This window comes from Eptatretus burgeri, chromosome 2 (assembly GCF_056783735.1).
Source record: "Eptatretus burgeri isolate ZD-2024b chromosome 2, Ebu_testis_v1, whole genome shotgun sequence".
NCBI lineage: Eukaryota > Metazoa > Chordata > Myxini > Myxiniformes > Myxinidae > Eptatretus > Eptatretus burgeri.
The window spans coordinates 81,470,631-81,484,134 of NC_140962.1; the positions used below are offsets into that span (position 1 = coordinate 81,470,631).

Here is a 13,504-nt window from a genome sequence, read left to right on the forward strand (position 1 = left end):
AATTTTCGTGTGCCATCATGTGTAGTTTTCCCCTAGTACATTTTACCTACGGATCCCTGAGTGCGACATTCATGGTATTCGTGTCCCCAAAATAAATAACCTGAGGGCTGCGTAACTATCTAAACAAACTCACTCACACGGACGACTTAAATAAAATTGCCGGCGCTAAGACAAACATGGCGGGGGCGCACTCATATTTACAGTACATCTTAACCTTAACTTACAAATTTTACACTAAACCATGGCCCAGGATCATTGAACTCTGCAAAAAGAAAGCAGTTAGCAGGGAGCCAGGCTGCCCGCATGCAGTCTCTGGCTCAAACAATGCAGGTGACAGGGAACGTGGCCGGCTGCTCACACGCAGTCCAAGGCCTTCCCTTTTGAACTGAACGCAGTGAACCACAACGGTGCATGGGCTGCACAAACGCAGTCTCCGTGCCAGCTCAAGTGGCACACGCAATGAACACAACGAATGGATGGATGAATTGAATGCAGTGAACCACAACGGTGCATGGGCTGCACAAACGCAGTCTCCGTGCCAGCTCAAGTGGCACACGCAATGAGCACAACGAATGGATGGGTGAACACAAACACGGTGCACGGGCCGCCACTGCAGGCCCGCGTTGTAGCTGCCAACAGGGCAGTTCTCGCAGCTTGCAAACTGTTGCCTTGATCCTGGCGCACATGGAAATGAACAGGGGGGGCAAAGCAAAAATTGAACGGGGCTGGTGAACGTGGGAAGTGGGCATGGCATGGCAAAGGTAGCAGGCAAACACAGCCCGCTGAAGAAGGCCGCTGCAGGCAAACACAGCCGGCAGATGAACTGGCCGGCACAGGCCTTGACGCAAAACACGGCCAGCCGATGGCACAGGCCTTGCAGCACAGCAGCTGCAGACGATCCAGCCGGCACAGACCTTGCAGCAAAACAACAGCTGCCGATGAAGTTGGCCGGCACAGGCCTTGAAGAAAAACACGGCCAGCCGATGAAGTTGGCCAGCCTTTGCCGTTCAGTGGAGGTTGGAGGGAGGTGCGGTGGTGCTGGCCACTTGGAAGGCGGGCTCGGACCTACCCACCTGTCTCCCTCCCACCTATCGCCTTTGCCTGTCACTGTACATACCCACTCCCTTAATTTGTCAAACCCCAATTTAGCCCCAACTTATTTTTTTTTTTTTTTTACTTTTATGTTTACTTCCCCTCTATAAATCGTCCCTAACCCCCTTTATCGTCCTTGTTCGGCTAACCTATCCTGTCACCTAGCCTACTCCCAACCCCTACGTTCCCTTCCCGGAGGCGACAAGGGAGAGCTAGCGTCCTGTGCTGAGGCCCAACGAAGCCTCAGAATAGCCTCCCCAGAGTTCAGCGATCTAACCCAAAGTGGGTCAGTGGCCCACAACGAGAGCGAGGGATGGATGGTGCGGAGGGTACATCTCCTAATCTACCCTAACCATTTAACTGTTAAACTACCCCGGGGCTTTCAACAAGCGCCTCTCGCTTAAACTATTGGTTCTAACAACCCAGATTCCCGTCGCCTGTGTTGGTGTCCTCACAATTTCGGGCCTCGCCCCCAATTTTCTCTCCGTGCCCTCACACGGTCTCCTGGCTGGGACACGTGGCTCCCTTAGGCAGGCACGACCCTCTGCCGAATCTCCCGCTATGGCACCCCCGGGCACTACACTGCCTCCCGGGCCTACCAGCTCCCTAACACCGGGGAGTGCCCCCCATGGCACCTCCCTGAAACGCACACGTGGCAGGCCGGCCTCCCGGGCCCCTTTCCGAGGTCACCCGTGCCCACAACACTGCCCACGCGGCTAATGGCGCCCCGGGCCCCCGCACCAAGCAGGCGCACCCGTGCCCACTACTCTATCCCGGCCCCCCATGGGCCGCAGCCTACCGCGGCCGACTAGCCTGGTGCCCGGGGTACCCACTCAGCGATACTCACCTTTCGCCACCACGCTCCCAGCCTGTCAACAGGGCTCCTGCACCCCTCCAAATGGGTTTCGAGCCTACATTCCCACCAACAGCAAAACGACCTCCATTTTTCAATTTGACTAACCCAGCTAACTCACTTTACTCTGACCCCGGGCACCCTTGGGCGGGAGTCACTCCTCCCCCCAATCCCTCATCGCCCCATGCACTCCCCATCCGCTCCACTCACACAGCCCCGCTGGCCTCACTCACTCACCATGTACTCCCCTCACAACTCTTCAACACACTCACCGCTGAACTCTGCCATCCTTCTAACTACATCCCCTAACTAACTCGTGCTCCCACGTCGTCCCTTAAACTACAGCACGTTCCTTTTAACACTACGTAGCTAAGCTACGTCCCCACTACACATTCACTGTCTGTCACTGTCTTCTAACTCAAAAAATCATTTTATTTCCCAACCTAAATCTGACTACAATCCCTCTAACTAATCCATTCCACGGACTCCATGAGGACTTACCCCTGCCCCATGGAGTCGGTCTAGCTAAGCTAACCCTTCCGCCTAACTAGTTTTCATCCTGTGCCCAGGTCAAGGGGGTCTTCCACCCCTTGCCCAGGAATCCTGTTCACCCGAAAGTGAGGCTTGCTTTTTTTTTTTTTTTTTTCCACATGCGCAGCACCAGCGCGGCAACTCACAGCTCGCGCACTTTGCACCTGCCCGTGACGTCATGCAGCTGCACGTGTGCCTTGTCCCTCCTTGGACGGTACCATCCGGCAGGGATACCCCTCCTGCCGGATTCCAACCCCACGTGCAGCCATGACCTCACCGTGCGCATAAAAAAACACAAGCTCCACGTCTCGAGGGGTTCCCCACGCGAACACATGTGCTTTGCCCGTTGGAGCTTAACACACACGATCGCGTGGAGAACCCGTCCAGTCCAAATCCGTAGTCCTGCCTAAACTTTGTCCGTCCGCGGGATCGGCAAATCCACCGCGTGCGTTTCCGGACCGGGACTTCACTCTCGCAAGCGAGCACGTGGTGGTCTCGTGCGTTGCACAGCACGAACCGCGTGCTCACTGCTGGGTGAACCCGGCACGGTCCCCGAAATAGCTACAGCCGCTACTCGGCTTTCTCTCCTCTGTCGCCGTCTCCGTCTCCATTCAGCACGCACACCTGCGTGTTACGACGCCCACAGTCCACTTCATCACATTCACACCGGGAGACGCGGCTGCGTGCTCCCGCATGCCAACCGACATCTCCCTTACATACCGCTCTCTCACACACACGGTCTCCCTTGCATACGGCCGTTCACTCACGCGTGCCTCACCACTCACACAAACCATACTACTCACACACGCGGGGTAACTCAACCGCTGTGCCTCATCCACACACCGTGCCTCACTCATACACGCGGGGGCACTCAACCGCGGTGCCTCATCCACACACGGTGCCTCACCCACACACGCGGGGGCACTAACCCGCGGTTCCTCACTCACACTGGCCGTTTCACTCACACACACGGCCTCACTCACACACGGTGCCTCACCCACGCACGGCGTGCTGGGAAGCACGCACTCCGGCACAATCGCCACCACACCAATCACACACGGGGTCGCTTCCACACACGGGGACGCACTCACACCTTGCACCACACACACAGGGACAACCACACTGGGGATTCGTGTCCCCACAAGGGTCTCCGGGGCCTCTATACCCCCCAAGCTCTCAGTGCACCTGTCCACAGCACTCCTCCCCTCGACCTCGCAAAGCACGACCGAACTCACCTGGTCGTGTCTCGCCTCAAGGGGACATACTCACTCCCCTCGTTCCTGGAGGAGGCCATCCAGGTGCTCGCACTGGGTCTCTACCCAGTCCGCCAGCTCACCCCCTTTATCCTCCACTACCTCCGTGTGTGTGTGTGTGCGTCTCTAAACCCGTCATTATCATGCAGTCTCTCTATTTTTTCTGTCTCCCGTGTCTCTGCCAACTCGGTCACCTCTTCACCCTTTACCTCCCTTGTCTCAACTATTATTATTTCCTTTGTCACGGCCTTGTGTCTCGTCTCACACGTTTTGGTCTCCCCATTTAATTTTGCCCTCTTGGTCACCGTCGATTCCTCTGTCACGACCCTCGTCCAACACGCCCCCCAAATTATTTTTTCACCCGCCTCCACCGCGGGCCTGTCAGCCGTTGCACCCCCTTCCAGCTCGTTTGCTCCCACACGTGGAGTCGCCATTCCCAGCTCCCTGGTCACGGCCTTCATGCCCGCCTGCAGGCATCGGCCCATGTTCTGCGTCTCACCCCTTAGTTCTTTCATTTCTTTTATCATTTGCTGTGTATTCGCATCCATTTTTTCGATCATTTGTTTGTTCATGCCTTTCATTTCGTTTTTCATATTCGCATCCATTTTTTCGATCATTTGTTTGTTCATGCCTTTCATTTCGTTTTTCATTTCATTTGTCATTGCCGCCAGCATGGCTGTAAGCTGGGCCATGTCGGGTGCGCTTGAGTGAGCCGTTTCGGCAGGGGGTTGGGGAAGGGTCTTGGTGGAGTCGGGGGGGGAGGTGTCATACACCGCGGCCGCTGCCGCACCCACCTCGGGCCCTGGGTTCAGTTGGGCGAGTCCGTGTTCCTGCACAATCAACATTTCCTGCTCGGGGATTCCATCCTGGACCATGGATTCTACACATTCTACATCTATTTCTAATACCCCCGGCTCCCGCTCGCCTTGAGACGCCATCTTGCTTCTCGTGAAGGGTTAATTTAACTCGCTCGTAATTTGGAGGGAATCGGGGGTCGCTTCTCTTACCCCTGGACCGATTCCCGTGAATTTAGCCGGAGACAGGAGAGCCCGTTTTCCTGTTCTCCGATACCAGTGCCGCGAGGAGGACGATGAATTTGTATCGCACGACCTGACACCAGTGTTGCGGATTCGCGCCCGCCGGCGTGCTGACGGCCACGTAACTCGAATCGCGGCACGTCGCCTGCACCGGACGGACAATCCAGTCGTGACCCTCTCGGACTAACGCCGGGGAACCAGTCACGGGTGGACCTTCCGGTCTCACCGCGATCGAGCCAATCAGCCCCGCGTGGGATAGGGTTGCTCGCCAAATTCGACCTACCTAAGTACCCACGCGGAGGTAGACCAGGCGTCGCACCTCGCCGCAGGTCGACTTCGGACACGGGCCACATAGCGACCCGTTCCGTACTATCGGGATAACCGGCGGTGTTATTCGTCGACCTCGACGGTTCGATTAATTATCGGGCGTATTCAGCCCACTACCAACCCTTTACGTGAAGCAAGATGAGGATTCAATGGGAGAAATGACGAAGCGAGCGGGAAACAGTTCAACACAAAGCACATTTATTCGCGGCACACGGGAAGCACACATATTCAATTCCACCAAAAGCACACAGAAAAGAAAAACACAATTCCAATTACACAAAAGCAAATATAAAAGCGAAAACACAATGCAGAGCTAATACCGACTACCGAGCACACGGCAACACTTATACAATTCTACTTCACAGACGGCGCCGACAACACATACCCAAAACCAAGGAAAAGAAATACCCTCAAGGATGAGGCGGGCCTGAGGCCGAGACCGGGTCGGCCTACCCGTCTGGTGATGAGACGCGGAGCGGCGATGGCGCCTCAACTCCGCGGGCCTCGCGGACAGTGTCTGGTAGGGGGTGGGAAAGGGGCCCCCTTGGTCGCACTATCTCAGCGCGGGGGGAAACAGGAGGGGGTTGCTGATGCTCGGGGTATAGAGGATCTTTATTATCCCGCGACGAGCGTCTCCACCTCGGCCAGGTCGCGCTGTCGGCCTCCCTCGGGTGCAGCTCCCTGCACGACGCGAGCACCCCCTCGTCTGGTGTAGCCGCCTTTCCACAGCTCCGTCCCTCCGTTCCGACTCCAACGCACACGACGAGCAGCTCCACCACCCGCGAAGTCTTGACTCTCTGTTTCCGACTTTCCGACTCTCCTACTCTCCTACTCTCCGCCTCTGGACTCCCCTCGTTCTCTTCGTTGGACTCTCGTCTACTGACGAACACGGTCCTTTTATCCGCCCTGTAGCTTCGCCCTCTCATCTTTGACCCCCTCCCTTCGACCTTTCACCTCGCTCCCCATTGGCCCGAGAAAAAGTGGGCGTGAAGGCTTTTTGATCCATAAATTTGCATATATATCGATCGCCCTGGGGGCGGGGCCAATTCGCCCCTCGCTCACCGAATGGACGGCAAAAAGTGGGCGTGTGTCGTTTTTGATCCGTTTTTGAAGCACAAAATCCGTGATTTTGTACACGCTGTTCGACGCGCGCCCTGCACGAGTCCAACACCGGTACCCACAGCGGGGCAAGAACGGTGGCGATGCTACGGTTGCGAGGTGTGACGGGAAGGTCGTGGCGGTTGTGGTGAAGCGGCGTTGTGGTTGGTGGTTGATGTTGTGATTGTGGTGGTAATCATGGCGGTTGGTCCAAAATAAAGATAGTAAAAGAAAAACGGCTATCCTGAAGAGTCGCAGCACGCATAAATGACATGTATTCCCACTAGACAACGGGTTTGGGCCTAACTACACATGTACTTACCGAGATACCTCACCTAAGGGACCTGAATGGTGGTTTGCGAATTTGGTAACCACAACAATATATATATATATATATATATATATATATATATATATATATATATATATATATATATATATATATATATATATATATATATATATGAAGTGGATTGTGAAAGAGCTTTACATATTCGATAAAGTGGATTGTGGTTGCATTCTACAAGCAGATAAATAACTCAAGTATCAAGAATGAGTGATTATAGTGAGCTGATTTAACAGTTTAAAACTATGGCAATTACCTATGCCACCGAAGATGGACGGAAGTTATGTTTTCACCCCTGTTTGGCTGTTTGTCTGTCTGTCTGTCTGTCTCTGAATAGGATATCTCAAAAAGTTGTTGACGGAATCGGAGGAAATTTAGTGGACGTGTGTGTGTGTGTGTGTGTGTGTGTGTGTGTGTGTGTGTGTGTGTGTGTGTGTGTGTGTGTGTGAGAGTGACAAGGACGAAATGATTCAATTTTGGTGAAGATTCCAATCCGGATCTGGACACGAGAATTTTTCAAGTGCTTCTTCACCACTGAGAGATCGGGTCCAAAAACTATGTATCACATGAGATCTCAAAAAGTTGTGGACGAGTTGTGACAAAACTAGGATGATTGGTTAGGCGACAAGAACAATTAAGCTGATTCGATTTTTGTTAAGGGCTGGATTCAGATCCGACCTATCAGTGGCACACACAATGTAAACTACACTGTATGTGCTCGAACGAATGCTCGTTTCGCCAAGTGTCATTCCATGAGTGATTTTTCATCCGTCTGTTTTTTTTCACACGATTTTTGGCCACAGTTTTCAAGCAATCATTCTGAATTTTTGTTTGTGTGTGTAGGTGACCGGCCACGGATAGCAACACCTAATTTAGGTGAACATCCGAATCCAGATCTGGATCTGAGAATTCTAAAAGTGATTCTTCAGCATTGAGAGATAGGGCCAAAAACGATATACAGCACAATCTGTCAAAACGTTATGGATTCACACGAAACTTGGTGGACAGGTTGGGAGTGCCACAAGGAAGAATTGATTCAATTTTGTGGAAGATCCGAATCCAGATCTGGATACGAGTAGGCCTATTATTTAATTTTTAACTGATTCTTCACCATTAATAGGGCTAAACTGATATACATATACATACACACACACACACACATATATATATATATATATATATATATATATATATGTATGGATATACAGTAAAACTTCCTCCAACGCGGTTTCCTCGAGCGCGGTTTCCAATTTACACGCTGAATTAAATGCGTCAAAACCTCCCAACGTGAGGGTATGTTTCACATTTGCACGATCGTGGCTGATGTTTTCCCCCAAGATATATACAGATACATATTATATATATTACATATTATATATATTATTCTTATTCATTTTTACTTTGCTTAACCCTAGTCCACACAAGGGAGGTCTTCTTAGGCTAAATACAAGATTAAAAAGACCCCCTTGTGTGGGGAAGGGTTTATTAATATTTTATTTATGCATACGATGATACGAGTCGTCACCTGCCGCCATCGTGATCGCAGTTCGAATTTACATTCTGGATTAATTGCGATTAAAAACGGCGGTGTTTTCCCAAAGATTTTATTATTTTTCCTTCAGTACTATTTAATTTATATACACGCGCAGCACGAGCGGTGGATGGATGCTGCGTGTGTATACAAATTTAATTATAAATGCGCGTTTATATAAATAAACCTGCTTCCATCAAGTGAACTTACAGCGATCATTATGGCTCCAAAAGACCCAATTTGAACCAACTAGACAAGAAGAGGTGGAACACGATGACCATGGAAGTTAAAGTCAATTCCTGAGGCCTAATTCAGCAGCTACCAGCAGTACTCCTTCCACCAGCCATTCAACCCCTTCCTACAGCACATCATCACCCAAACCTCCAACAACTACCTCACAATAAGGTGAGTTATTTTGTTACAATACAGCACTATTATGATACGAACACTTAGTTAAATGTTTATTTGATAATGCTGCACCATTCTATACAAAGAAATGTAAAAAAAAAAAAAGCAAGAAAGGCTGTTTTAGGGTTTTTTTGGGGAAGCCTCGAACATATCCCCAATTTCCTCATTCGTTTAATGATTCCTCCAACACGAGGTTATCCCAGAACATATCCCACGTGTTGGAGGAGGTTTTACTGTCTGTGTGTGTTTGTGTGTGTATATATATATATATATACACACACACACACACACACACACACACACACACACACACACACACACACACACACACACACACACACACACACACACACACACACACACACACACACACACACTCGTCCCTCACCATATTGCGGTTCACCTTTCGCGGTCTCTCTGTATCGCGGATTTTTCACTCTTACATATCTAATTTTATCTCATGGATTTTTCGCTATATCATGGGATTTTGCGGTATAAATGTATTTTTTATGTATTTATTATTTTAATTATTTTTTATGGTAAAATAAGCATTTTCTCGCCTAAAAAATTAAAAAAAAAAATAAAATTAAATTAAAACATATTACAAGAAATAAAATACTGTACATAGTGTACAGTGGAAGAGTAGACAAAGAGTCGTGCGTATGGAAAACGCAGATGCGGCCGCTTCCACTTGCGCGAGTTTACCCACGTGAGATCGTACACGGCACGCTACTGGCTGATGGATGGGAGGCGACCAACCAGAGCATGGTGTTCTGTATCCTGGGTTCTGATTGGCTCAGCGACCGTAGCATCATTCTCTGCATCTCCCACGCATAGCATGCATTCAGCATCCTGCCTTGTCCATTTCACATCGACGTGCGATCGCTACTCGTAATGTTACTCTGCGGTGTTGTGTTTGTGTGAATTATCCGTGAAAGTTTTAAATTTATTTCAACCCCTACAATGCCGCCCAAACATTCTGCACCTTCTAAGGTATCTGACACTGAACCTAAGCGGCAGAGGAAGATGCTAACCATCGTAGAAAAAGTGCAACTTCTCGACATGTCCATTTCTTATCCCTTAATCCAAACAGGATGGAATAGAAGGTAAAATAAACTTGAAAGACTGTTGAAACGTGCCCCCAATAGATCAATTCTGGCGCACGTGGATGCCTGTGTAGTGGCACGGACAGACCGTGACATTGATATCCGACATCTGAATCCCTTCTAGCAACCCCCGTTCAACCGCCACCCTCTCATAACCGCCATATACGACCGTGTCCCAGCATTGGCGGTTACACGAGGTTTCACTGTATATGTAAATATATGTATTATGTATATATATATATTGTATATATGTAAATGTATGTATATATATATATATATATATATATATATATATATATATATATATATATATATATATATATATATATATATATGGGATAGCAGTACAACATAGCTGGTAGCAGACGACAGACCGTACACGGGGAATGACAAAAATACGCATTGTGCAAAATGCAACTGGTACTATGGAACGCCAAGACTTCCCAAACATTGTTGGCATGTCCGCTAAGTGCCACAGCAATTTCATAGGGATCGTGTGACGGCGAGCCAAGTTTTTAGTGTGCAAGCTTGGTATTATAATAGAGATGTGTGTGTATATATATATATATATATGTATGTATAGCCTGGTGTTGGCTTAGTGGTTAGGGTGGCGGCTTGGGATCCCAGTGTCCTGAGTTCAAGCCCCGTTGGCTGCTGAATTAACACCAGGGGGTTGACTCAGCCTGTCATCCTTCCGAGGTCGGCGAAATGAGTGCCAGTGTACTGGTCCCGGTGTATGCCCCGGTTAGAATAGGTGTACCATATCCCTGTGTGTCGTAAGAGGCGACCAGGGTTGGCGTCAGGAAGGGCATCCGGCCATAAAACATTGCCTCAAGAAAAAGCCAAAACCCCTGCACAGCAGGGAAAAATGGCTGTAAAAACGGTCATATATATATATATATAATATTGTTACGGCTGTGGAAATTCGCAATACACCATAAAGGGTCCTTAGATCAGTTATGACGATAAGTAATTGTGTAGTTAGACTTCCCAAACATTGTTGGCATGTCCGCTAAGTGCCACAGCAATTTCATAGGGATCGTGTGACGGCGAGCCGAGTTTTTAGTGTGCAAGCTTTGTATTATAATAGAGATGTGTATATATATATTGTTACGGCTGTGGAAATTCGCAATACACCATAAAGGGTCCTAAGATCAGTTATGACGATAAGTAATTGTGTAGTTAGATTTCCCCACCATTGTTTAGAGGGAATTTCCGTGTTCACAGGGCTGTGATCCTTTGAGTGAGCCATTTTTCTTTTCTCTTACATTATTTTGGACCAATCATCCCCCAAAAACCAAATCGCCACCACCAACATCATTCCCAAACAACTACAACTCAAACACCACCACCTTCGCCTCTTTACCTCCACAACTCCACCCCACAAACATCGCTTCACCGCCATTCTCAAATGACGCCTCCAGCAACCAAATCGCCACCACCAACACCCCAAACCACCGCAGCAAACTCCCACCACCTCCGACTTTCTACCACACGTCGTGCCATGGGCTGTGAATGCGTTCCTTTCGCCTCGAAAAGCGGATCAGGAATGCTTCACGCCCCCTTTTCTTCCATCCAATGACTGAGCATCAGGTGGTGTAGCCCCGCCTCCGAACCCGCTGTGATCCAGAAATTTGCATATACGCTCCTCCCCCGGCCTATATAAGGGTGAGCACGGTGCAGCTCGAGAGAGTCAAGTGGGAGCAGTGGAGTGGCAGCAGCAGTGTGGCAGTCAAGTGTGTCGGTCGCGGCAGTCAAGTGTGTCAGTCGCGGCAGTCAAGTGGGAGCAGTGGAGTGGCGGCAGTCAAGTGGGAGCAGTGGAGTGGCAGCAGCAGTGCGTCGGGAGTCAAGTATGTCGGTCGTGGCAGTCAAGTCTGGAGTCGGTGGAGTGGCAGTTTGGAGAAGCGGGAGACGGGGCAGTTAAGTCTGCAGTGTGTCGGTGTCGGCAGTCTGGAGAATTGGGAGACGGGGCAGTCAAGTTGAGTGCAGTGTCGGTGGGGCAGTGTTGGCGGGGCAGTTAAGTCGGGAGACGGAACTCAAAGCCGACTGGAAAGGCAGACGGGGAGCGCCAGAGAGAGCTCTCCGACCACGCCAGGGGCAAGAAGCCAGGTGCAGCTTCGCTGACATCGCACTTGCCCGCCATCACGCCACGAGGGCGCGGGTAAGACCCTTCGACTCGTGGACCTGGCCGCTCATCCAGGTTCCACGCGCATTAGGCCCACGGGCCCAGTCTGACTCCCTTGTCTATGAGGGGGTCTTTTCTTGCTTTTTCTTTGAATGCGTATTGTGGTGCCGAGTCCCGTAAGTAAAACCATAAAAGTGACAGTACATAATTGCTTACAGACGGTCGAAGCACCTTTTGCTTTGCTTTTGTTCTGTATACGTGCATGTTAGTGTTTTGCATTCCTGACTGCATATGTGCTTGTATAATTAATGTATCTGTGTGCAATAAATGTGCTTGTCGAACTGTTCCTGTTTCGTTGCGTCCTTTCCCTTGTTTGAAAGTTCCATCTTGCATCACGGAAGGAATTGGGAGAAGGGTGTAAGCACCCGGTAAATACTCACGTCCGTCAGGGCTGGCGATAACACCGCTCGGTTATTACTGAAGCACTGAACGGACTGCTCAAGCAGTTCGTGTCCTAGGCCGGCCAGTGGCGAGGTACGATCGCCCGGTTAACTACCCGCGCAGGTACTTAGGTAGGTCGAGTTTGGCGAACAACCCTATCCTGCGTGGGTGGCCAATTGGCACGATTGTGGTGGGGTCGAAAGACCCACCCGTGACTAGCTCATAGCGGTAGTTCCAAGGAGGGTCACGACTGAATTCTCTGTTCCGGTGGGCGACGCGGTCGCGATTTGAGTGACGTGACGGATCGCATGCCGGGCGGACCGAAATTCGTAACAATATATATATATATATATATATATATATATATATATATATATATATATATATATATATATATATATATATATATATATATATATATATATATATATATGTATATATTGTTACGGCTGTGGAAATTCGCAATACACCTTTAAGGTTCCTCAGATTAGCTATGCTGGTAAGTGAGTGTTCAGATAGCTCTCCCCACCGTTGTTTAGAGGGATTTCTTCATGTTCACCGGGCTGCGACCCTTTGAGATAGCCGTTTTTCTTTACCTATCATTGTTTTGAACATACACGCAAACACCAACCGCCACCAAGTACGCCGCAACGCCAAGCACACAACAAACCTATGCGCAAACAACAACCGCCATCAAGTACATCACAACGCCAACTACGCTACAATTTCCCTCACAACAACCACCACCATCTTCACCACCACCCCCGCTTCCGAACGCCATCCTCTACGGTCCACGCTGCGACGGTTTCCGCATCGGGAACCGTCCGAGAACGCGGGCAGGATTGGCAGAACAAAAGCTCTTGCAGAGACTGTGGGGTTTTTCCCGCCTATTTTCCCCACGCTTGGTGGGAAGGGGGCAGGGCAGCTCGCTGGCGATTGGTGGATGCACGGCGTGAGGCGGTCGGAGTGAGGGAACGCCCCTTTTTGGGAAGCTTCTCAAAGGGAGGCGGAGCCGAAAACGGGGAGGAGCGAAGGGCGGAGCCCCGTGCTATATAAGGCGGACCGCACGCGGGCTCTCGCTCTCTTGGTGGTTGAGGTCGAGTTCTCTCTTTCGTGGACGTCGGGTCGTGCTCCCTCTCCCTCCCTCTCGTCTTGGTGCTGATTTCTTCCCCTGTCTCCCGGTGGTCCTGTTGCGCGACCTGTTGGCGAAGGCGCGGGCTGGTAGCGAGTCCGGGCGACGCATCGGGGACGCAGACTGGAGGCGCAGCTCTGCCGGCTGTGTGGTGCGAACCTGCGCGTCGGGTGAGGAGCGCCGGAGAGAGCTTACCGCCCATCGTCGCAAGGCCCGGAGTCAGG

At 50.4% G+C, this 13,504-nt stretch overlaps 1 long non-coding RNA gene across 1 annotated transcript in view; it reads left to right on the top strand.

Moving 5' to 3' along the window:
• The first annotated feature begins 8,050 nt into the window (after nucleotides 1-8,050).
• LOC147032418 (uncharacterized) overlaps nucleotides 8,051-13,504 on the top strand; it is a 116,133-nt gene continuing 110,679 nt past the window's right edge. Inside the window, exon 1 of the long non-coding RNA XR_015055160.1 lies at nucleotides 8,051-8,473. This is a non-coding gene — a long non-coding RNA (uncharacterized LOC147032418). The remainder of the gene's footprint in view (nucleotides 8,474-13,504) is intronic.